General features: G+C 42.8%; 1 protein-coding gene across 4 annotated transcripts in view; it reads left to right on the forward strand.

Annotated features, from left to right (window-relative positions):
• Positions 1–7,875: 7,875 nt before the first annotated feature.
• Positions 7,876–26,170, forward strand: part of atg10 (ATG10 autophagy related 10 homolog (S. cerevisiae)) — a 124,951-nt gene continuing 106,656 nt past the window's right edge. Inside the window, exons 1-2 of one of the 4 annotated variants that reach the window (XM_007899760.2) lie at positions 7,876–7,935; positions 9,790–9,859. The gene's annotated coding sequence lies outside the window, so the exon portion shown is untranslated. Of the gene's footprint in view, positions 7,936–8,313; positions 8,359–8,802; positions 8,907–9,435; positions 9,619–9,789; positions 9,860–26,170 lie in introns of those variants that run through there. The other 3 variants (XM_042334550.1, XM_007899758.2, XM_007899759.2) reach the window with 3 other exon arrangements.

Raw genomic sequence — 26,170 nt, forward strand, 5'->3', positions numbered from 1 at the left:
ATGCATTAGCCATATTGTATGTTCCTCATAATAATATCCAAAATAACCCCTTTAGGGACAGCAAGCCGTTCATCTGACATTACTGTTACTCTTGCTGTAGAAATAATGAAGATATCTGAGAGTAGCCTGGGTTAACTTTTTTCCCTCCTCTCTGGTGGGGATGGGTCTGTCATTTCTGGACAGTTTGTTCAATGACACAGCCAAAATCTAGTGTTAATCACATGAGGATAAATCTACTATTCTGAGAATAGTAAGTCAATGCCACGAGTCACGACACACCCATTAATATATTGTATATTTTAAACATGAACACTATTCTTCACTGAGTAAAACATCAGTTAGGTCATGTGATACTCAATACATGAAGCAAATTGAAAAAAGTTTTTAAAAAATTGCTTGACCTTGAAACAAGGAGTCAATCAGGTGCATGTGATGGTGCAGGTGAGAAGAATCACACCAAGCGTAACTCATTCCTTACCCTGTCGAAAACAGTATGAAAATCTAAAGGGAGTCAAAGCCCAACAGAAAGAATATGAAAGGCATTAATTTAATTGTACGTTGATGGGCTATGGCCAGAAATCATCCTTGAACAACCAACATTCATATATGTGCATCACAGGAAGGACAAAACCTACTTAAGATAGGTATTTTTTCAGCAAATAAGCTACGAATGCAGCTGTTTCAAAACAAAAGGAAAATACGAAGCAGTAAATGTAGATAGCAGCCAATGCAAACCTAGGCAGCAAAGTACGTGTTTTAAATTTAGTACAACGTATCTCCAGAGTTCACAATAGTGCCAAATGGGACATAGCTTCATGAACAACATAATAATGGAGCTTTCATGACAGAGGCATAACATTTTAGGAGTAGTGAAGCACACACTACAATGGACAAAAGAGATCTTAGTGGGTTCTTAAATACAAAAACAATAACAACTTGGATTTATATAGCGCCCTCCACGCTGGACGGTGTATCAGAGCACTTCACAGTAACGGATCCCGGGGCCGAGCCAGGGGGAGGGGGAGGAAGATTACCAAAGGCGCGGTCGAAAAGAAAGGTCTTCAGCAGGGACCTGAAATAGGAAGAGGGAAGGAGTTCCAGAGCCTCGGGGCGTAGTGGCTGAAGGCACGGCCACCGAGGGTGGAGCGGAGGACTCGGGGGATGAGGAGGAGGCCAGACCCAGAAGAACGAAGAAAGCGGTGTTGGTGAGGGACCGGATGTGGAGGAGGAAGGATAATTGGGGGTCGAACCTGACGCCTAGGTTGCGTATGGGTTCAAGGAGTTTTAGGGGGAGGCCCGGTAGGTGGAGGAGGTGAGAACCATGAGATTTTAGACATTGACGAGAGACAAAATGTATCGCTTCTATCTTGTCAACATTCAGCTGAAGGAAATTTACCCTCATCCAGCCCCTGAGGTCTGACAGGCAGGCTGACAGAACATCAGGGGACTGGGGGTCGCAAAGAGAGGTGGAAAAATAGAGTTGTGTGTCGTCCTCATACATGTGGAAATGTACCCCATGTCTGCGGATGACATCCCCAAGAGGAGCATGTAGATCAGAAAGAGGAGGGGGCCAACAACAACAACAAGATTGCATTTATAGAGCCCTTTTTACGTTGGGAGGATGTCCCAAGTTGGGTCGGGACTCGAGCAGGGGGGAAATGGTCAGGATGAGGGAAGGGAGGAAGCATGGAGGGGGTAGAGAGTTGAGGGGGGAGGTGAAGGCACAGTTGAAGAGAAAGGTCTTGAGACCGGCCTTAAAAGAGGAAAGGGAGGAAGCAAGGCGAAGGCTCTGGGGGATGGAGTTCCAGAGCCTAGGGGCTGAGAAGCTGAAAGCCCGGCCACCGATGGTAGGGCGGTTAGGGTGGGGGTTGTGGAGCAGGCCAGAGCCAGAGGAACGGAGGGTACGGGCGGGTAAGTAGGGGGATAGTAGGTCAGAGAGGTAGGAGGGAGCAAGGCCGTGGATGGCCTTGCAGGTGAGGATGAGGATCTTGAATTCGATCCTCTGGGGGATGGGGAGCCAGTGGAGGCGAGCGAGGGTGGGAGTGATGTGGTCCCAAAGCCTGGTGCGGGACAGTACACGAGCTGCAGAGTTCTAAATGACCTGCAGCTTGTGGAGGGAGGTGCCGGGAAGGTCAAGGATGGATCCTTGGGGTATCCCACAGGTAACCGGGTGAGAGCGGGAAAAGAAGATGTTTGTGCAGATGTACTGCTGGTGGTTTGTGAGGTAGGACTCGAACCAGGCGAGTGAGGTCCCACTGAGGTAGATGACAGAGGAAAGGCGGTGGAGGAGGATGGCGTGATCGACTGTGTCAAACGCGGTGGAGAGGTCCAGGAGGACAAGGAGGCAGAGGGAGCCCTGGTCACAGATAGAGAGGATGTCGTTTGTAGTGGCTGGGGTTTGAGAAATCTAGGGAAGGTTTTTTGAGGAGGGGTTGATGACAGCAGTTTTGAGGGGGGGCAGTAGCTGTGGAGATGCTCAAGCCACAGTTGGCGGTGAACTGTCAGACCAGTTTTCCGCCATCTGTGCTCGAGCAGCCGGGTTTGGGTTTTTAGGCGGTGGAGATGGATGTTGTACCAGGGGGATCGGGTGAGTTTGAAGATGGTCCTGGATTTCAGGGGGACAAGGGAGTTGAAGGTGGAGGAGAGGCAATCATGGAGCAGCTGGACGTGGGTGGAAGGCCAGAGGGATAGGATTTTTGATGATGCAAGGGCCTTTGTGAGGGTCTCAGGGGGTAGCCGTTTCCCAGGGCGGTAGAGGATGGTTGAAGGCTTGGTGAAGGAGAGAGGGATGTGAGAGGAGAAGGAGATGAGGAAGTGGTCCGAGATGGCCTTGTCCACTATGCTAGGGTCAGAAATGTCAAGGCTGTGGGCGGTAAGGGCATGACCACGGCTGTGGGTGGGTGCATTTATGTGAAGGGAGAGGTTTAGGGAGGAGAGGAGGGCAGTGAAGTTGGCAGAAGTAGTGCAAGGGGAGTTTAGGTGGAGGTTGAAATCGCCCATTATGAGCAGGCATTCGGAGCAGAGGGATAGGGAAGAGAGTAGAGATGTCTGTGTGGAAGGAGCCGGGGGGCTTAGTGGGGCAGTAGACAAGGAGGATTTTCAATGGGAGAGAGAGGTGGAAGAGGGTGAGCTGTTCGAAGAAGGGGAAGCAGCCAGAGAAGTAGGGGGTAAGACCAAGGGAGGCTTTGGAAATGAAGGCCACCCTGCTGCCATGCTGGTTTGGATGGGGTGGGGGGTGTGTGGAAGGTGTAGCCTGGAGGGGAGGCTTCAACTAGGGGAATGGGGTCATTGGGAGAGCCAGGTTTCGGTGAGCCCAAGTCAAGGTGCTCATCCAGGATGAGGTCGTGGATGGTGAGGGATTTGTTTGAGAGGGAACGGACATTTTGGAAGGAATTGCGGGTGGGTTTGCTGGAGGGAGGAAAGGGAGCAGAGAGTGATGGTTGTGGAGAGTGGTGGGAATAGAGAATTGAGGAGGGTACATATGAGGGAGGGTGGGGGGAAGAAATAAAAATAAATAAAATGGAAAAAAAAGCAATGGGGGTGGGGGGAGTGCTAATGAAGAGAATGGGTCTAACCACAGAAACTGTACATGTGAATACATTTTAGTGCCATACCTTAGATTTAAAGGGTTTTCACTCAAAGTGTTCCAGAAATTTCAGTGCTTCTGTGAAAAGTTAAGTTTTGTTTGTGTGTTAACCTATTTTTTCCAACAAAAGCTAATTCTGCACCATCACTAAAAGTATAAACTAGGCTTTGTGGGTTATTTATTCCATTGAAGAATATTCTTGAAGCTAAATTATTACACTCTGCTTCTTCTACCAGGGACTATTAACTTTATGATGCCTTTTCCAGCTGAGAGGACAATGAGGTAGGTTATATCTTGATGCAAATGCAGAGCATTATCAGCGATATTTACTTTGAATAAAAAATAAACCTGTGGAGTAGAAGAGGAAGACACTTATCTGTCTTCTCTTTTCAATCAGGTTGTTTTCCAAGGAATTGTCTCACTTAGGGGAGGGAGGTGAGGCATTTTTTCAGGTCTGCTGTAGTACATCTCCAAGTATCCAATTGCAGACATTGGAAAGGGCCTTACAACAACAACTTGCATTTATGTAGTGCCATTTGCAAGCATAATGTCATTACACATTTGTACATATATTTGTGGACCCCTGCAGCATATGTGGAGTCCTGTGGCTTATTAGTTAGAATACTTGCCGTGCAAGCGAGAGGATCCTGGTTTGATTCCTGGGCAGAGCGAAACCTAAGGCAAGTTTCCTTAGCCCACACACATCTGTTTACCTAGCAGTAAGTAGGAACCTGGTTGTTAGTCAATTGGCAGATCGCTTTCTGGGGGTAACAATACCCTCAAAAAAATATATAAATAAAAAAAATGCGGTCACTCATTCCACGACTGTTTGTGGGACACAGCTGGCGCAATTTGCTACCGCATTTCGTCCACAAATATACAGTCAATTCACTTTACAGTATATTCAATGAAGCGCTTTGAGATGTCTCAACGACGTGATAAGGTGCTATATCAAATGCAAGAATTATTATTATTATTATTAAGTGTAATGCGCTTTGCTAAGATGGGGTCAGAAACCAAGCCATGACACACTGAGAAGAGGGGGTTGGGGGAAGTGACCATAGGCGTGGGCAAAGAGGTAGGCCTTAAGATGTAAACACAGATAGAGAGCGGGTGAGACGCAGCGGTGGAGAGAGAAAACTCCAGGCATTAGGAGTGTAGAATTTTAAATCTCAGCCCCCAATGGCAGCAAAGAGAGGATAGAGCTTGCTTAGTAACTAGAGTTAACTGAGTAGAGGGAGTGAGCGGAGGAGTGGGGTAAGAGGATAGCAGAATATCAGGAGCAGGGCTGATGAGTGTGCAAAGTTTGGTGTAGGTGAAAGAATTTTAAATAAATTGAAGTTTATGGATAGTGGAAAGAGGAATGCATTTGATAGTCCAGACGGGAAGCAACAAAGGTTAAAGGTTAATGGATAAGGGTTTTGATAGCATTTGGTGTGAAATAGAGGTGGCGGTGGGTGTTTGGGCGGAGATACAGAAAAGCAGTCTTGGTCAGGACTTGGTCAGGAAGGAGAAAATAGAGCTGAGGTTTGAAACAGACAGCAAAGTTGTGTAATGGTTGGTTGAGTTTGAGAGAGAAGGCCGGGAGGGTGAACAGGTCAGAGGAGGAAGTGAGGAGTCACTCGCAGGAGCCAAGGAGAAGGATGGCTTCCATCTTGGCCATATCAAGTTGCAGGAAATTGTGGCTCATCCAAGCCTTAATGTTTGACAGGGAGGCGGACAGAACATCAGTGGACCTGGAATCAATACCAAATTGCAAGGTTATTCGGCTGAACAAATTGTGGAGACCATGCAGACAAAAGGAATTAGAGTGAAAATTCTGAGATAATGAGGAAGAAAAGGGATGAAAAATAGTAAGTTCAGCTCCATTCATAAGCATTGCACAAAAATTGGTTGCTGTATTCACCCACAAAGTATAATCACTTTACAATAAATCCTGCAAAACGCTTTGAGTTGCCCTCCTGATGTGAAAGCCGCTATATCAAATGTAAGGATTATTATTATTTATGACTTTGAAAAGTCTTATCTTTAATATTTGCAAAATGACTAATTGCAATTTATGAAAGGCATCAATGTTTAAAAAAGCAGAGGAGCAAAACAGAATGATGGTGTCTTTGTCTCCAGCCTTTTTTTCATACTTTGTCGGCTTTTGGACTTCGTAATTGTGAATATTGAAAAGTAAATGATGTTTGGAAAGTAACAGTTATTGGATCACTTTCGTGTTACGGATATACTAAATTAGACCCAAGTATTATCATCTAATTCACTTGTGTTCCTATAAACAAATAATTTGAAAATCTCAAACCCAAACTTGCAATACTGAGTCTCTGAATGTTAGCCAATCCTGAAATTTGAAACTCCTAATTAAGCTTGTCTTTAAGTATCAACCACTGTTATTTTCACCACCCTTAGCAGCGATATTGCACATGGGTGAAAATAACACATGCCAATTATGTGCTGCAATTTCAAGTGCTACACTGGGACCATTAAAGTGTGTAGTAAGCTTTCCTCACAAAGCCAAGTGGTGTGCACACTGACATTACAAAAACAATGGCAAGAACTTTGAGGCCTCATTACCTTGTGAACCTTTATGTTAACACACAAATAAAGAAGAGTTTATTTCTAAACCATGGCACCACAGACATCCATTGATTCGTTTGGCATAAAAGACCCATATTGAAATATGAAAATTAGAGTAAAAAGTTTATGACTTGTCCTAAGTGTCAGCATTTGATGAATCTTTTAGGTTATAAATTATGTTGCCACATTGAGTCAGGGATTGACTGGGTCAAGGATTTGTAGGATGTAATTCAATCCTTTCAAGTATCACACAGTGAGTTTCTGATCTTGGCCAGGACATTGGGGAGATACAGATGCCTCTCCATTGGGAAGAAGGATAATCATTGTTTTCACATAGCTTCAAATGTCTGCTTTCAGTTCACCAGAGCACTCTGACTGAAATTGATGTTTGCAGCAGCATGTCTGAAAGATGGGTGAAATCAACTGAAAGGGGGGTATATTTAAAAAAGTGAGAGTCCAATATTCATAAAGTTAAACCTTTGTCCAGCTTCAAAATAGATCAGTAAATTCACAGCTCATTGATTAAGAACAATCCAGTTTGGATACTCTTAAGCATAGTGATGGGCTTCCAAAGCAGGCGGACACTCGGTTGACCCCCCCCCCCTCCACCAAATTAAACCTTTGTCCTGCTCCCAAATAGTTTAGTATATTCACTGCTCAATTTGTTGACCATGAACAGTTCAGTTTGGATGCCTAGGGTGTGTTAGGGGTGGCTATTGTGGATTCCTGTAGCTCAGTGATTAGAGCAATCGCATCATAAGCAAGAGACCTGGGTTTGATTCCCGGCAGGGCAAAACCTTGGGCAAGTTTCCTTACTCCATACACCTGATAGTAATCCCTCAAGAAAAAAAAACAATAATAAATTGGTCACTTCAATCCAGGGCTGTTTGTGGGACACTGCTGTGTGCAATTGGCTGCTGCATTTTGCCCACAAATATAATAATAATAATAATAATCCTTGCATTTGATATAGAGCTTTTCACGTCAGAATAGACTGCAAAGTAAATTGACTATATATTTGTGGGCGAAATGCGGTAGCCAATTGCGCACAGCAGTGTCCCACAAACAGTCGTGGATTGAAAATAACCGATTTTTTTTTCTTAAGGGATTATTATTAGGCGTGTGGAGTAAGGAAACTTGCCCAAGGTTTTGCCCTGCCGGGAATCGAACCCAGGTCTCTCGCGTGCAAAGCGAGTGCTCTAACCACTGAGCTACAGAACTCCACAATACAGTCAATTCACTTTACAGTACATTCTGTGAAGCGCTTTGAGGCGTCTCGAAGACGTGATAAGCGCCATATCAAATGCAAGGATTATTATTATTATTATAATTATTGTCACATTCTTGTGGCGTTTTGATGGATTTCAGAATTTCTGGGCTCGGCATCTAAATAATGCTCACTGTCGGGAGGGAGTCACACAGGAGAAAATACCCACTTGAGCCAAGATACAGCTGAACCAGCAGCTCTGGAAAAGGAGCCGTCTTCACAAGAGGGGAGAAAATCGGGATGACTCCACCTTCACAACTTGCCCATTTATTTATTGACCTCCTGATTTATCTGTAACGTTCAGCAACGTTTCGGGTCGGTCCCCTTTCCAGACTAATCTCGCCACCGGCGCAGAACTTAAAATCGTCTGACCAAAATCTTGTGGCTGGATAGAGACCTATAAATATATATATGTGTATGTGCGTGTGTGTGTGGTGTGTGTGCGGTGTGTGTGTGGTGTGTGCGCGCGTGTGAGCAACATGCAGTTGGGAGACGGCTCCAGGTATGATTTCCCCGCAGCCACCTCAAAAAACGCTGCATATACATATATATATTTTTATTTTTTCCGCGCGCGTCGTGGGTCGGTGTGCACAACTTGCACCAGATCAGCGGCGGCGGTGGGGAGGGGAGAAATATTTTTTTTGGGGGGGGGGGGGGCAAAAAAATTTTTTGGGGGGTCGTCCCCCCACCCCCCCACTACAAATTTTTTTTTTTTTTTAAAAACGTTTGCGTGTTTTTTTTTGCCCCCCACCCACCAAAAAAAAAGAAGAAGAAGAACATTTTTGCAATGAAAAAAACCATGAGTCTTTTCAAACGCGCTGCTGGCGGCCAACTTTGCTGTGGCGAGTCACTGCGCTGTCAGACAGCGGGAGGGAGGGAGGGAGGGAGAAGCAGTCACTGCAACAGCTGTTTCTTGACCCCGACTGTCAGTCTTCCCGAGAATAAATTTCTGGAGTGTCCCATTTACCCGCCCGCGGGGGATCAGCCCGAGCCCGAGGCCCGAGACCCGAGCCCCGGCCCGCGAGGGTGGGAGGGTGGGGCGGGGCCGGGGTGCGGTGCGGTGCGGGTCAGGCCCGGCCCGGCCCGGCCCCCGGGGCTGGGGTGGCGGGAGGCCCGGGGCGGGGGAGGCCCGGGGCCGGGGCCCGGGGTGGGGTTGGTGGGGATGGGGGACCGGCTGTGTGTTTACACGGCGCGTTTTCCCCCGTCGGCCGAGTGCAGTTGGAGGGAGTCCGACACAGACTCCAGTAATTCCCCAGTCAGAGGGCGACTTGAAACCGCTGCTGAATAGCATTTACTCTTCCCTCAGCCCTCCTCCCTCCCTCCCTCCCTCTCTCTCTCTCTCTCACACACACACAGATATATATATATTTATATATATATATATAAACCCCGGAAGTTTAGCCCTTTACGCTGCTCTCTCGCCAAACTTTCTCTCGACACTTGCTATTTTTTTTGTGTGTGTTTGCATTTCGGGTATGTGCTCGAACTCTCTTTATCTAATGCGACCCCCACCCCCTCCCCCCCACCAGCGCTTGGCTGTTTATTTTATGTGTATATATATATATGTGTGTGTGTGTATATCTATGCATATATATAAATATATATATGGGTATAAACTGAGCAGCATTTAGGGTTTGAGGGTGTGTTTTTGTAACCATTATTGTTATGGGGATGGCTGTGAGGTGGAGAGGGAGAGGGAGAAGGAGGGAAGAAACCTGATGATAAAAACCCGTAGTTTTATGTTGCAAAACTGCTTATTGCCCCTTCCCCCCCCCCCCCCACTCCTCCCCCATCACCCCTCCCCCCCCACTCTTCACCCCCCACCCCCTCACTCACTCACTCTCCTTATACCCCACCCACCCACTATTTTGCATTTTCGTTTGTCGTCACGAGTTGCAGAGCTAATCGTTTAAAAAATATACAGCAAAAATATTAAAATTCTCCCCCCCCCCCCAAAAAAAAATGATGAGCATTAAAACAGACTGGACATGTGGCACTGTGCTGACATGTGCAGTTAGAGGGGAGAAGGGATGCATCTGATGTGGTTGAAAATAATTAGTTTACCAGAGCTTCTGACTTGTCCCTTACTGTATGAGTGTTTCTTCTAAAACCTGACTGCATCTGATCTGTGTGTGTATAATTTTGGATGCTGTTATGTTAACTGAATTACTGTAGGTCACAAAAGGTAATGCCTTTCATTTCCGAACAATGATTAACAAAATGAGTCACACATCTCCCCTCCCTTTCTGCTTAAGAAGCTACCATTGTGTTTACAGTGAAAACTGCAAGAATTGTATTCTGTTTCTTATATTTTTGGAGTCCAATATGGCTTATTTAACTATTTTGTTCTTGATAGATGACTACTTTGGTATCACATTGCATCTCTTGTGCCTCTGATTGCTGTCTAAGACTTGGTGTTTATAAAGGTGAGACTATATAATATGCTCATGTAACCAGTTTTAGTAAAATATTTGTACACTTTGTTTTGTTTATTATCAATATGCACTGACTTGCATAGTTGATAATATGTTCCAGCTCAGACCGCTACTATTATGTATTGTAGTCTGACCTGCAAATTCTAAGCAATGAGCTTTCCAAAGTTTCTTTGGAAATTGTGTTTACATACATTTTGAGCAACAAAGACTATGAATGACTATCCTCAGATGTTTTTTCAGCACAGCAATGTAAGCCTCTGGTGTGTGTTGATGTTTATAATGTATCAATTTGGAAATGCAAACAAAAAACAATTGTGTTGGGCTGTGAAATACAGGGCATAGAAATCTTAGCAGTATCTCAGTGATTGCTGGAGAAAAATATTATTTTAGTGAGCCCTTTTAGAAAAATTTGCTATTTGTTCTCCAGAATAGTCACAGAGATAGAAACCAGTGTGTTTGGGTTGTGGTCCCCCTGGATAATGCGATCATCTAGTTTTTGGTTTGTTCTGCCCGCATACTTCCTTCAGGGCATGAGCACCCATGCAGTTTCCTCTAGCTGGGAGGGATTGGGACACAACATCTATTCATGACTTACTTGCTCTGTGATTAGTTAGCAAGAGACAAGACAGGGTTACAGCACCAAGAGATGGTCCGGTTTCCTGATGGTGTAGGAAGACGTGAGTTTGGCTGGGGTTAATAATAGCAAAATCATTATGCATAAAAGTGAAAGAAAAACAATTGGGATCCTTTAATTAATCAAACTGGTTAGTTCTCAACACTAGAAATATTATTATTTGGGAGGCCTGAATTCAAGTAGCAGCCGTCTATGAAATTTTTATTCTTGCTTCCCAAATCAGAGAGACAAATTGAAATTTGTCTGTGAGATGGGGAAAATCAAACGGCTGGAGAATAAGCGAGCCTCCAAGGAAAACGATCACAAGAGATGTACAGATGAATGAATTCAAGATTGTGACTCCGGGAGTAACAGGAGAGGTTCTTCTCCCAGAGGGTTGTTGAAGTACGGAATGATTTGCCAGGGGTGGCTGTTAGAACAGAGTCAATTGGAGCGTTTAAAAAAAGAATTGGAGAAATATATGCACAGGCAGAATACTCGAAGGAACAAGGGAAAAGGAACAGGCCATTCAGCCGCTCATGCCTGTTCTTCCATTCTATTAGATCATAGCTGATCTGTTCCTGAAGTCCAATTACCCATCCTTGCCCCATATCCTTTGATCCCCTTACTGAACAAAAATCTATCCACATCAGTCTTGAAATTGATCCAGCACCCACAGCCCTTTGGGGGAGAGAGATCCACAACCATATGCGTGATAAAATGTTTCCTGATTTCACCCCTAAATGGCCTAGCTCTAATTTTAAGATTATGCCCCCTTGTTCTGGATTCCCTCGCCAGAGGAAATAGTTTCTTTATAGCTACCCTATCGAATCTCTTTCTCATTTCAAACACCTCAATCAGATCACCCCTTAACCTTCTAAACTCAAGGGAATACAGACCAGGGAAAGAGCGGGGAATGGTTCCAAGGATGAATGGCTTCTTGGAGCAGTAAACACTGACCCCACAAAATGAGCTTCCTATTTTGTCATTCATCTCTGCAGCTCTATGAATGTTGAAGATTCATATGGTCTTAGCTGATCACAATACGCACCTTATCGTTTTCCTATTATGGCATCAAACCATTTCTTAAACATGTCCAGCATCCTGGCTTCCACCATTGTTCCAGTTGTTACTTGTCATAATTTATTGTGTGTAAAATAAAACTTTCTGGTGCCTGTCCTGAAATTGCTCTTCGTCTGTACCCTCTTCTTCTTGTGCTTTTGTGTTGGCATGTCACTCGGTATTTACTTTTCTCAATCCAGTGTAGCATCTTGTATATTTCTGTAACGCCTTCGTTCCTTTTCAAAATTGAAGCGCCCCTATCTAATTATTTCTAAGAATTACCTTGGGTATGTGAACTGGACGGCCCCCAACCTGTTATCCAAGGAAGATATTGTGCATTTGAGAAAAATAGTGTAGGATTAAACCTCCCAGAACATCTAAAAGTTGTGAGGAGTTGAAGAACATAGGGTCTTGGGCATTTGGGTAAATAATCACTAAAAGCTAGTTCACAGACGCAGAGACCCATTTCCAATGTTAACGGGAAACTAGATTTCATACCAAGAGGCATAGAATACAAATGTAACAAAACAATGACACATTACATTTGTATAGACAGTCAGGGATTTGTACCCGAGCAGCGGGTTGGGATCAGGAAGGGTGGAGGGTAGCGAGGGTAAGGGTAGGAGGGTGACCGAAGGTGTAATCGAAGAGGAGGGTCTTGAGATGGTATTTAAATGCAGTGTTCTTCTATTGAGGCTGAACAAGGCTATTGGGATTCTTGGAGGAAGCGTTTGGTTTTAGTGAGAATCTAGCATGGATTGACAAAGATAATGGTGAGGGGTGGAACTACAGTGTTAGCCTGGGACCTGTGTTCCCTATAGTTGATGATGTTAAGGGGCAATTTAATTGAAATGTTCAAAATTATGAAGGAAATGGACAAATAGAATTGGCCCTTAGTGGGCCAATCAATTACAAGAGGACTCGGCCTTTAGAATTAAGACAAATGGATTATGACTGAGGCAAAAGTGTGTTTCTTCATGCAGTGAGTGATTAAAATGTACCTGCCTCAGATTACCTGAGATGAGAAATTGATTGAGGGAGATGGATAGACACTTGAAGTAGAAATATTAAAGGATATATCAAGGAAGCAGGGAAATGGATTCAGGCAATAGTACATAGTGCAATGATGTGTGCATTGGTTTATGGTGAAGAGAACCTGATGAGCAAGGGGTGGTGCAATGTGATGTTATGATAGACATAGAGAATACTCCAAATTACCAGTATTTTAAAATTTGTAAAACAGGTTGTCACTATTATACACGTAATTATAATATAACATTATAAAATGTATGATGTGTATGATTTTTGACTGTTCTATGTTTACCATAATTACACTTTTTGCTTCAACAACCATATCTATGAAAATTAGGGGTCATCTTATGATCAAGGTTGCTTTATATTTGGAAAAATAAGGTATATATTTGACCTGGTGGGTGAAACGCCTTAAACTCACAGAAGGATTATGCAAATTCTTTTTTTTCTTTTGCTTGTGGTTATAGCTTCAAGCCAGGTGGTCATTCAAAATTATGTTTAAAAAGTTGAAATGAATCTGCGTGCATTATAGTCAGATTCCACCACATCAAGCGTTTCTGGAGGATTCATCATTAAAAAAATTATCTTATTTAAGTATAACTTGCTAAATTAAGCTAAAAACATTCCCATCGCTGGATAAAGGTTAACATTTAAGGTCTTGTATGTACTAAATTTTGGAGACTTTTCAAATGTGCAGATATAGCCATTGTCAAATCAAAAGGGATTTCGAAGTTATTCAGCCACGAGTTTTAACATCAGAATGTAGATTGCAAAGAAAGTGTGTGTAGGCTTTAAGAAACACAAACATACTGTAGTGCATCTCCAACTCTTGCTTGCCTTGCTCATCTTTTTAGTTTCTTGTTCAACAAAGTAGAACATTACAACTTCTTTCACACACAATTTTTATCGTAAAATGCTTTCCAAAATCTTGAGGCCCTCTGAAGGGTGAAAACTGTTTTAATTCAAATCTGTTCCAATTTGAAGTTGTAATCATTTAGTTATAGTATTTATAAACAGACATTGACCGTGTGTTTATACTGGGTCTGCAAGTCTTGGTGGCAATCATAGGTGACTTGTGCACTGATGACATATCGCTCCGTGTGTGGGATATGGATTGAGTGATAATATGATTGCATAATGACCATATCATTGAACCCTGAGCATTTTGAAATAAAAATTCCTTGTGAAGGAATTTCAAAATGTATTATTTCTTGCATGCATATTGTGTTTTCCAATTTTTTCAAATTATAGTTATCTCTTCGCTTTGGAGGTTATTAATTTTTCCTTTGTTTTATTAATCAATGTTCTGAATAGCATTTTAAGTTTCTCTCTTGAATAATTGGCTTCAAATTACCTCACCAACCTCAGTGAGGAGATGACATTCCACGTTGATAGTGCCTCCTTGTCTTACGTGAGCTTTCTGGTGCCTTCGACACCGTCGACCATTCCGTTCTTCCCCATTGCCCTTCCTCTCTGCTCCTCCTTCACAGTTCTGTCCTTACCTGGCTTCATTCTTTCCTATCCCAGCGTCTCCACTTTGTACCTGCCAACGGCTCTCCTCCCACCCCCGCACCGTCATACATGTAAAGCATTTTCTTGTGCCTTTGTGGAAGATCTTTGGAAGACAAGCCACTCTATATGATATGACTTCGCAGCAACAACAACAACAACAACAACAAATTGCATTCCTTGGGGCTCTATCCTTGGTCTTTCCTCTCTAATGTTTACATGCTTTGGCTTAATCATGTTATCCGCAGGCATGAGGTTAAATTCCACGTGCATGTAGATGACACCCAGCTCTATCTTTCTTCTTCCACTGTTGATTCCAAGATTACTGCTGTCCTGACATCAGTTCCTGGATGAGAGCTAACTTTTTCCAATTGAATGTCGACAAGATAGAGGCTCTCCTGATTGGCTCCCGCCAGTAACTTCTCACCTCAGGTGCTGATGTAATCACTATACATGGCTGCGCCTCCACCTCACTGAGCCAGTACGGAATCTGTGTGTTGTTCGACTCTCAACTGTCCTTTAAACACCACATTTGTGGCTTGACCCATTCAGCTTTTCCCATCTCTGCAACATTGCCTGCCTTTGCCCTTGGGTTGCTGAGACTCTTATCTATGCCCTTATCACATCCAGCATTGAGTAGACTAACTCTTTGCTTAAACTCTCTTCCCAACTCTTCGCCCCACAAGCTGTAGACTATTCAAAACTCACTAATAGTGTCCACTCCTGCACCAGGCCCCTTGAGCCTATCTCCCCCACCTTCACCCAGCTACGCTGACTTCCTGTCCACCAGAGGATCGAATTCAAGATTCTTATCCTCACTTTTAAAACTCTCCACGGTCTTACCCCACCCTACCTCTGTGACCCTCTAAAACCTTACCAACCCGCCCTGCAAGTCCCCTGCACTGTCCACCCTGCCTTCGGGGATCAGGATTTTAGCTTTTCTGCCTCACTCTCTGCAGCTCTATCCCAGAGTCCCTTCTCTTTGCCCCTTCCCTCCCTTTCTTCAAGGTCCATCTCAGGACCTTCTTCTTTAACTGCACCTTTGGTCATTTTTACACCCCCACACCTCTTGAATCTGACCCCCTGCTCTGGTGCAAACATTTAACTGTCCAGGGCCTTGGGTGTCCTCCCAACGTGACAGACATTACATAAATGCAATTTGTTGTTGTTGTTGGCAAGTCATATATAGAATGGCTTGTCTTCTAAAGACCTTCGACAAAGGCACAAGAAAATGCTTTACATATGTGTTAGATTTGTTTTTGGTCACCTTGGTGTCTGACACATGCAGAAAACCATCATCTTGCTAAAAAGTATTGAAACCAGACTGAGAGTTCTGCATAGACATGGAAATTCCTGTATCTGGAGTGAACTGTGGACTCTCTCCCTGGAGAGAAGCATCTTGCTTACCTAATTCTGATTGGTATTAAGCGCAGGTTGGCAAGAACTAAGACTTGAGGATCCAGAGTGTGAGTTGGGGTACTGCTGAAGTTTAACCAGCTAAAACCTCATAGCTTGCCATTGAAAGCACTGTCTGGCAACCTTCCCACTGTTTGTCCAGCTTGGACCACTCTACCTGTTAGAGCTTTGTCTGCAGGGTTAATAGGAGTGAAGTGCGAAGAATCCCTGTCCCCATTGATTGGTCTGCCCTTCCAATTCAGACCAATGAGCCAGGCTGTCATCAGCAGTGCTCTGGAGTACTGTATTTTTTTCTCAGCTGGGTGGATGACACATGCGGAAACCCACCACCAGGCTTGAGGGCATCCAAACCAAACTGAGAGTTCCACCTACGCATGGAAATTTCAGAGATAGAAATCCACAGAAATTCTGTGCCTTCAGCCACCCTCCTACCTTCCCTGCCCTCCACCCTCCCTCCTTATACCAACGCCCCCCACACCCACTTGTGTCCAAATCCCTGACTATCCGGCACCTTGGGACATCCTCCCAATGTGAAAGGCGTTATACAAATGTAATTTTGTATTGTATAGATTGTTGGAATGAGCACTATCTCTGGAGGGATGCATCCGGCTTACCTAATTCTGTAAAGTATTTGGCACAGTTTGGCAAGAGCCCAAGGCTTGGGGACCCAAGAGTGTGAGTTTGGGTACTGCTGAAGTCTAACCAACTAAACTGCATAGCTTCGGAGTACTGTGGACTCGGCTCAGGAGCCTGATTACTGAGACTGCCACAGCGGATTGATTTGATTCTGACATTCTGTTGGCAAGCGTGACATCTTGGAATCAGTTCAGCTCCAAGAAGACATTGTTTCTGCTTGCCTCCCCCACCCCCCAAGGAGAAGGACAAATATGTCATTTGGAATCAAGAATAAAACATGCATCAGTAACCAAACCAATTAAAGCAGGGATGGAAAAAGGACAGTTATTTGGGGGTGATTTGTGAGGGAAGCATATCTCAGAAATGTATGGTGGGGCCCTATTATTCTTAAATGCCTTGTGTTTGCAACAACAACTTGAATTTATACAGTGCCCTTCACTCAGGGTAGCATCTTCAGAACGTGGAGTGGGGAGAAAGCTGCTCAGAGAGATAGGGAGATGCCAGGACGTGAAGTGATTTGTAGATGAATGTCAAGATCATGAAGTCGATTTGTTCTGTAATATGGAGCCAGTGGAACCTAGCAAGGCCTGATGTGATGGGGGTACGGAGTTTTGTGCAGGTGAATATATGGGCAGTGGAGTTTTGAATTTGTTGTATTTTGTGGACAGTGGAGCTGGGAGACAGCCGAGCAGGGCATTGGAATAATCGAGGAGGGAGGTGATGAAAGCGTGGGTGAAAGTTTCGGCTGCGTTGGGTTTGCGATACAGTCGGAGGCGGGCAATGTGGTAGAGGTGGGGGAAAGCGGAAACCAGGTGTGGGATTGGAAGGATAGCTGGGATCAAATCTGAGACCGAGATTACACACAGGTTCAGTAAATCTGAGGGATAGGCCAGGGAGGTTGAGGAGGTCAGAGCCGCAGGAGAGAAGACGTTGAGAGTAGTCAAGGAGTATGGCTTCCATCTTGTCAACATACAGCTGCAGAAAGTTTACCATCATGCAGGCCCTGATGTCTAACAAGCAAGGTGACAGAATATCAGAGGTTCTAGAGTCGCAGCTCGAGTAGAAGTAGATTTGCGCATCATCTGTATACATGTGGAAGTTGACCCCATGTTTGCAGTTGCCGAGTGGTAGCGTGTAAACAACAACAAGAACAAAATTACATTTGTAAAGCACCTTTCAAGTCAGGAGGATGTTCCAAGGCGCTGAACAGTTGGGGAACAGGACCCGAGCGTGGGGTAAGTGTGGGATGAGGAGGGCAGAGAGGTAGAAGGGCGGCTGAAGGTGCAGTCGAAAAGGAGAGTCTTGAGTCATGCCTTGAAGGGAGGGAGCAAGGTGAAGGGATTGTGGAATGGGGTTCAAAAAGGTGGGGGCAGAGAGGCTGATAGCCTGGCCGCCGATGGTAAGATAGGTCGGGCGAGAGACATGGAGCAGGCCAACAAGTAAACAAATGGGGCCAATGATGGAGCCTCGGGGTACCCCACAGGTGACTATGCAGGGGGGGCAGAGGAAAAAATGTTTGTGGGGACAAAGTGATGGAGTTTGGTTAAGTAGGACTTGAACCAGAGAGTGAGGTCCTACTCAGGTGGCTGAGGAAGGAGAAGCGGTGGAGGAGGATGGCATGATCAATTGTATCGAAAACAGTAGAAAGGCGCAGGAGGACAAGGATGCAGAAGGAGCTCTGTGCACAGAAAGAGAGAGAGGACATAATTTGTGACTTTGACGAGGACTACCTCTGTTCTGTGGGCCTAGCGGTTTCAATCTAGATGTCTTCAATAAATTACAAAGAATGTACATCACGTGGCCTAACCAGCTTGTAACAGCGTTTATACTGTACAGTAGTCTACATCCACTCTGTTCCCTCCATACCCTTCTATTTATTGCCCTTTCCCTCATGTGAAGGTCGAGCTTCATCTTGAATGTGTCTATACTATCTGATTCAACCCCACCACAATCTCACTACTCTCTGCATGACGTAGTTCCTCCTAAATTCTCTATTAGATCACCATCTTTGCAGTGATAGTGTAGCCGCCCTCCTATCTGTCAGCCCTCCCTCATCCCAACACTGCCCCCTCCTCCCCACGCTCGGGTCCTGATCCTCCTGACGTGAAAGGCCCTTTACAAATGTAATTTTGTTGTTGTTATCTTATACTTGGGTCTCCTGGTTATGGATTCCCCAAACTGTGGAAACAGCTTATTTATGCTAAACGTATCAACCCCTTTCATACTTTTAAATGCTTCTAATATGTTCCCCCCTTAAATGTCTCTTCTCTAGTGAAAAAAGGCCAATCTATCCTGGTAGCATAACCTGCCAGTCCTGGTATCATCCTTGTAAACCTTTGCTGTACTCTTTCCATTGCTGCTATATCCTTCTTGTAGTGTGGAGACCAGAACTGGACACAGTACGCCAAAGGTTTTGTGCAAATTCAACATCAAATGATGTACAATGGGGAAATCATAATAGAGTGAGTCTGTTAGCCAGCTCTGAGATTTACAGCATTCGGGTTTATTGGACTAGAGTGGGTGCTTGAGGCTACATGGAGTATGTATCTTCTGGGACTTATGACAAGCCATCTTCCACCCAGTTTACATGCGCATAATTAGGGTGCGTTTTTGTTTTGCATGTAAAAGTTGATTTTTTTTTCTCTTTCTCCCCTCCCCTCTGTTAATGAATCTGCTGCTTTGGAGCCCAGTTAATTGTACTTTCAGGATTTTTTTTAAAACAAAAAAATTGAACTGTGAAATAGAGTAACTAGCTATTTTCCATTTACATGTGATCACTGAGCATGTTTCCTGCACAGATTCACAACCAGTGCAAAACTGCAGCTGTAGTATCAACTGGGCAATCGGAACTATTTTGAGTTACTATACTGGTGTCATATTGGCACATGCTAATAAGGCAATCATTATATTTTTGACCCTTGTACCCACTTTCCAGAACTGTAGGAAAATATGAACTGCCCACACTATCTTGGAACACTTAATTGGGTGTAACACCGCAGTTACCTTTACCATAATTCAAAATATGGTTGTTTCAAAGTATTATCTCGGAGGACTAAGGTGTGTTTCTGCTGTTAGACTTGAGGCAGCATGGAGTATATATTTTCTGGGCCTTATGACAAGCCATCTTGAACTTAGTTTACACATACTTAATATGTAAAGTGGTGTAAAGAATAACTCCTTGGCAAGTCTTAAATGATGGTGGGTGTGAATTATTGTCCTATACATAGCCGTCAGTATTTCTGAGATCACATCCTTCCAGAATCCACTGAACCATCTTCCCATTACAGAATCAAGTTGTTTCTTAAATGAACTTGAAAGGAACGTTTCAGTTTGTACTATTTAGTAACATCTCAGTTAGTTACCTTTGTCCTACATGGTAACAGTGAGGGAGGCTTTTGCCTTGCTTTACAATAATCAGCCCATATTCTTAAGAATTCCACCACTAGCTCTCACCCAGTGATAGATGTTTGACTTACAAGATTGCATATAAACAAATGGCAATTCCATTTTGAGCTGTAATGCAGGGTGGAGCAGTGTGGGTATGGACTGACAATACAACAGCTATCAGCAACAACAACAAGATTACATCAATTTTGAATGAAACCACATTTTGTAAGTCTTTTGTAAGACTTTGGATTTCAGTTATTTCTTCTATTTTACCTATTAATGAGCAATCAGTAATTTCGTGCTTTTGTAAATTGAATTTTCTGCATGAAGTTTGGAGTAGGAAAATATGAATTCTTCTGTCTTAATGTAGGATTTGAATTGAATACTCAGTAAGTTTACATCTTCACCCTATTGAACCTTTTTCACACACGTGTTAAATTGTTTTTAATCCTGAAGGTTGTTGTAGTTTCAGCCAGAAATACTTGGTTTCCAGGGATTAACGGCTGAAGGTCCTTATCTCATTTGGTGTGAGAATAGAACTACTTTATACAGAAACCACATCTGAAGTTTCTCCTAAAATAGTCTCTGAGTTCCATTTCACTCAAGCTACTTCTCCCTTTATTCTGTCCAGCTTGCAAGGTTCCTTAATCTATTTGAACATTATGAATCTGAAAGGAGCCTGATCTTACTGGGTGGGCAGATGAAAATTCAACTTGCATTTACCTTGAAATTTTACAAAGCTTGGAATTGGGTGAACTTATTTCTTCTATCCTCTTCTGAAATACTGGAATATCTTCAGCATTGATGTTCCTTTATATATTGAAAGTTACTTAGCTAAGATTGGTCACTGGGTGATTTACAAATGTAGGATGGTGGAGTGGGGTGAAGCAGTAGACATTTCAGGATGTGATGTTCTAGCCATACCAGACTCTCAAACTATTGTCATCTACAACCTTCAAGGTCAAAAATGAATTTAAATTTCTGAATGATCACTTTTTATGTGTATAATATAAACCTGCAGAACTTCATTTGGAATGGTCTTGGAAATTTAAAAACTGAGGATCACTAGAATTACCTAGAACATTAAAATGTGGAAACAGGCCAAGGCCCAATTACCCTGTACTTGTGTTTATTCTCTTCCCCTCCCAATCCCCTCTCTTATATCCCCTCCATTCCCTTCTCCCTCATTTACACATCATGTCTCCTCTTAAATACATTGATGCTTTTTGCTTCAACCAGAGCTTCCAATATTGAGTTCCACATTTTCACCATCCAATGCATAAAGAAGTTCTTTATCTATCTGGTGCTGGCTATTTTATATTTATTCCCCCTCGTTTTGGACTCACCAGCAAGTCGAAACACCTAATTAATGTCCACCTTAAAAGTGTTAGATGGTGAGAAGCGTATGCAATGTAGGATCAAATAAACATTTCTAAGTGTATAAAAATACACATAGTGAAAAGTACATTTTGGGATTAGAAACATAGAAACAGGAGTAGGCCATTCAGCCAACTTGAGCCATTTCTGTCATTCTATATGATCATGGCCGATCTGCACCTCAAATTCAATTACCCGCCCTTGTCCCGTATCCCTGAATACTGCGACCTAACAAATAGCTATTTATCCACCTCAGTCTTGAAGATGTGAACAGAATGTGAATGAAGATGCTTTGCTATTTTTGGATCCACAGTGGATGACCTCACATGGCACAATGCTGGTGTGTGTGTGTGTGTGTGTGAGAGAGAGAAAGAAAATGTTTGCTCTTGTTTTATAGTGAGATACAGAATCAAACTCAGTTATTTTAACTGATGTAAAAGTTTAGGTATGTACATATTTGACGTGAATTGATTCACATAGAGAGGAAGGGAGGGAGAGGAAGTGAAGTCAACTTGGGTTGCTCTTGCATCCCTCCTAGTGGTCATTAGTAGAATGATCTTTAGATGCTTGGGAGAACATCACCTGGGTGTCTAATCATTAATGAAAACAATGTACCCTATTAAAGTTCCCCTGTGTATCTGACAGCACCCATAGTGCAAGCTTAAAAGTAACAGGTGAATGAAATAACAGAAAACCATGAGGAAAGTTGGGGTAAAATGAAGAAACTTGTTTCATTCTTTAAAATTTTTAAAAAAAAGTCTTTTGACTCAAAAAGTAGACAAAGCATGAGATCCTCTAGAAGCAATATCTTATTTTTATAAACCGCTACCCTGCGCGAGGGGTGCTAAATAAATGCAAGATGTTGTTGCATCAAGCTACCAGAGTGCTTCCTAGGAATATCAACAACAACATGGATTTATATAATGCCCTTCCAAGTGTCTTGGAATGCTTCAAAACAAGGAGATTGATGCACATCCAGGATGAGATTATGGATAGTGAGAGCTTTGCTTGAAAGGGAGTAGACATTTTGGAAGACAGTTCGAACAGGGTCACTGATAGGGGAGTGGTGGGGGGAACGACATGGGCAGGGGTATGGTGGGCTAGTAGCTTGTGGCTGGGGATGATCCTCATTGCTCTTCTCTGTATCCCCTTTAGGCCTGAGCAACTCTCTTGTATTGCAGTGACCAAAACTATATGCAGTGAACTTGCAACAGGATACTTTGTGCCATCAGACAGCTTTGGCTAACTGACCAGACACTATATGGGAGTAATTCCACCTGGGTCTACATTTGTTCTGTTTATGCAGCATTTTAGCGACCATAATTTGGCAGATTCTTAAATTCCATCTTAATGTTGAAGCTGGGATTCTGTACTTTTAAGAATTACAGAAAACCAACTTCAATGTTAAGAATGAATTCAACAATTTGCCAAATTTTGGATACTAACTGCTTCATAAATAAATCTTGACCCAGGTAAAGTTCCTCCCTGTGTATCTGATAGCATGAGTCCACAACACTGATAGCACTAGAGCACTCTGGCACCGATTGAAGTTTTTCGCCTTACCCACAGTTTCAATTGCGTGTATAGCGTGGCTTTGTGCCATTCTACATAACGAGTGGAGAGACTATCACCACACGTTAAGAACAAATGCAGATGCGTACATGAAACATGAGCAGCCTTGCACATCTTAAGTTCTGACTGTGCCTAAAATAAAAGGGCCAGTTGTATAAAACCTAATCAAATGAAATGCAGCTCCCATTTAAAAACTGAATGGGAATGTCAAATAGCAGATCTGTGCCTGAAAAAATACACATATGACTATTATAAAGCTCAATTCTGGGGCTCACTGATGCTGGGGAGTGAGTGTATTATTTGTTTTCTCTGTCTGCAGTGTCTGCCTTGCTGTTGTGCTGCTTGGTAATAAAGAGCTTCTATTTTGTCCTTAATACAGCAGTACACAGCAAGTCAGCACTTCTCTGAAGTAAGTGTCCCCTGAGGGAAGATCCTGCTAGTTTAACATTTAAGTGAATTCACTGCCAGTCTTGTGCAGTCCTAAAGCTGGACTGTTCTATGCAAGTCTTTGTGCACAAGGGTATCATTGATACCTTGCACAGGTATCATTTGTATTGCTGATACAACAAAATAAAATTCTCTCACTTCTGTGGTATCTCTTTTTCTGATCAAATTATATTTCTGTTTGATTATAATAATAATCCTTACATTTGATATAATGCCTTATTACATGACCGAGACATCTCAAAGTGCATTACAAGGATTTACTGTGAAGTTTAGTAACTATTTTTCAGGCAAACTCAGAAGTCAATTTTGTGCACAGCAACATCCCAAAAAGAGCCTTGAAGTTTAAAAAAAATGAAGGACCAATTTTATTTGGGGGATTGTTGGCCATCTAAAACAGAATGGGTTTCCATTGAGAGACTGTATGGCAAACTTTCCACTGCTTGTCCAGCTCGGACTAACCCACCTGTTAAGACTTTGACTAGCATTTGGCTATTCATGTTTTGAATGGTGAAACGTGGATCCCAATGAGTGCTGGACTGGGTTGGCTGAGATTGCAACCATCTGATAGGAAGCATGGAGATCGCATCTTTGAGTCAGAAATCATGGAGCTGAGCGGAGCAGTAGTGGCAGAGTCTTGAGGGTGAGACTGGCAAAGGTGAAGTCAGTGTGCACAGTGAACAAATGGTCTCCTGATGCAGCACACATCATAGGTGTGTGATGGGAAGGGCTCAGCAGGGTATAAAAGGTATTTCTCCCAGTGTGAGTACCGAGTCTAGGTCATTGTTAATTTAATTAAATGGCCCAGCACGATGGTGTTACAAATTTACTAAAAGTTCTGTTTTCAATCCTAGTTGTCTGGACACCAGCCTCTGTTCTCCAAAATACTTCGACCTATTTCAATATGGAATGCTTCCTGTCCCTAATCTCGTGAGCACAAATCTTCAAACAGTATTGAAATAGCAGTTCAGCAACCAGTTTACATGACCCATGTCTTCCATCATAGTTTCATATGATCTTAATTATTAAAATCAGCCAAATTTAATCATAATTGTCCATTAAATTAAACTCATAACAATGATTTGTTCTGATACATGGGTTTTTTGAGGCTATTCTGGCCAGCTCGTTTTATAATCATTGTCCTTGCTTCAAGAATTCCTTATCTTGGGCTCTGTTTATTAATATTCATTTTTTATTCAGACAAGAAGTGCAGTTAATGACCGATCGTCATGTTAGGTATCTATTCGACTCGCATAATATTACCAACAAGGGAATCTAGATCTGCTTAAAATAATAATTTGGTTTCTTTCATGAATCACTGGAATTTACTATACTTTAGCAACACTGATGTTTAGGCTGCACTAAGGCTGATAAGCTATGGTAGCTATCAGCTTAATTTCAAGGATAAGTGTACATGATTAGATGACGTGACTTTTCCACTGGCAGTGTTGAGACCTGTGGTAAACAAGGAAGTAATATTAAAGCACCAGGTTATATCTGGCATTGTACCTGGAGAAAGATATAATCTGTCTGGTGCATTATTCTCTATTAAGTTCAGTTTCTGTGGTCTCAAAAGAATGAGCACTGATTTAAGATTTTGAAATATGTACTGTGATTTATTATCATAATGTTTGATGTAGTAGTGCTGGATTCCTGGTTTGGATGTGGTGTAACAGTAATGGTGCTGCACTCGGATGCCAGAGGTCATGAGCTTGAATCCTTTTAATAGACTTTCAATGCAAAAGAAATTGGTGGCAACAAAAAAAAGGCAGTGATGCTGCTGGATTGTCAAAAAAAAACATCTGGCTCCTTAATGTCCTTCAATATGCCATGTTTACATGGCCATGTGTGGGATTAGAATTTCATTGGAATCTAATCTAATCTAACCCTCCTACCCTCTACCTCCCTGCCTTCACCCCACCTGACTCCAACCCCCAGCTCGGGTGTGAATCGTTGACTGTCCAACACCTTAGGAAGTCCTCCCGGCACGAAAGGCGTGACACAAATGTAATTTTGTTGTTGTTTAAGCAGTCTGGACAAAGTAAGAATGACATTAAAATGCTCTCAAATTTCATATTGGGAAGACTCTTAAAATGCCCTCTGAAGTTTTTTATGGCAACAATGGACAGGGAATAAAAATTGGCCCAGTCAGCAACAGTTTTAAAAAAGAATCGTGGCTATGTTGTTTTGTTTCCTTTGCCAACCCTAGTCTGTCCAGCGCCTTGGTACGTCCTCCCAGTGTGAAAGGTGCTATCTAAATGTAAATTTGTCATTGTTGTTTGTTCAACTCCTGAACAATGCAGTCCCATTATTACTAGATTCTTTGTTTCTTTGAGAACACACTCATATCCTTTCACTTCAAGACTTCGGCATTGCTTTCTCATCAGCTGAATCAAATGTTCTTCTCCGGATTTTAACTTTCTCCGAAAGGTATTGACCACTCCTGAAAATATTCTTTAAGTGTAACACTAAACATTTAATTTTAGCAGGCTATTTGGTATCTTAGTTGAGCCCAATCCTCTCTACCTTGAATCCCATGGCACGTTTTGAAAAGAGAATGGGATTTCTCCCGTTTTCCTTGTCAGCAAACCTCTTCATAAAATTGGTCATTCATTTGGTGCCTGTGGGGCATTGCTGCATACAAATCAGCTGCCGCATATGCCTACAAATACACCATCACTACAATTCACTGTAAAATCCTGTAAAATCTTTTGAGACGTCTCAACAATGTGATAAGGCGCTGTATCAAATGCAAGGATTATTAGTTATCTGACATTCACATACATGCACTTTCCAATATTGATAATTCAATAACATTTTGGAGTAGAAACCTTGGGCTGATTTATTTTCTATCCCTGTCTAGTCTAGGGATGCTGAGGTAAATTGTTATTGCAATCAAATAAGCATAGCCCAGATCTGAACCCAGGATTTTCTGTTTTCACAGAGGAAACAGGTTTATCAATTGTGCTATCTTGATTATGTTTAACTGAACAAGCCAGATTGCTTTGAATATAAGGTGAATTCCCCCCCACCCTCCCAAATTAGCGGCTTCAAAATTTCTACTCATCTTATAATTGTGGACTAAGTATGACTAACAGTGGAACACTATTGGGCTGCAAGATTACACCTGTAAATTACAGTCACTACACTTCACAGTAAAATCCTGTGAAGCACTTGTAGATGTCTCAGTGATATGATAAGGTGCTTTTTCAAATGCAAAGATTATTATTAATAATAAAAAAATTCAGCTGAAC

The sequence above is a fragment of the Callorhinchus milii genome, unplaced genomic scaffold (genome assembly GCF_018977255.1).
Source record: "Callorhinchus milii isolate IMCB2004 unplaced genomic scaffold, IMCB_Cmil_1.0 Scaffold1, whole genome shotgun sequence".
In the NCBI taxonomy this organism is placed as follows: Eukaryota; Metazoa; Chordata; class Chondrichthyes; order Chimaeriformes; family Callorhinchidae; genus Callorhinchus; species Callorhinchus milii.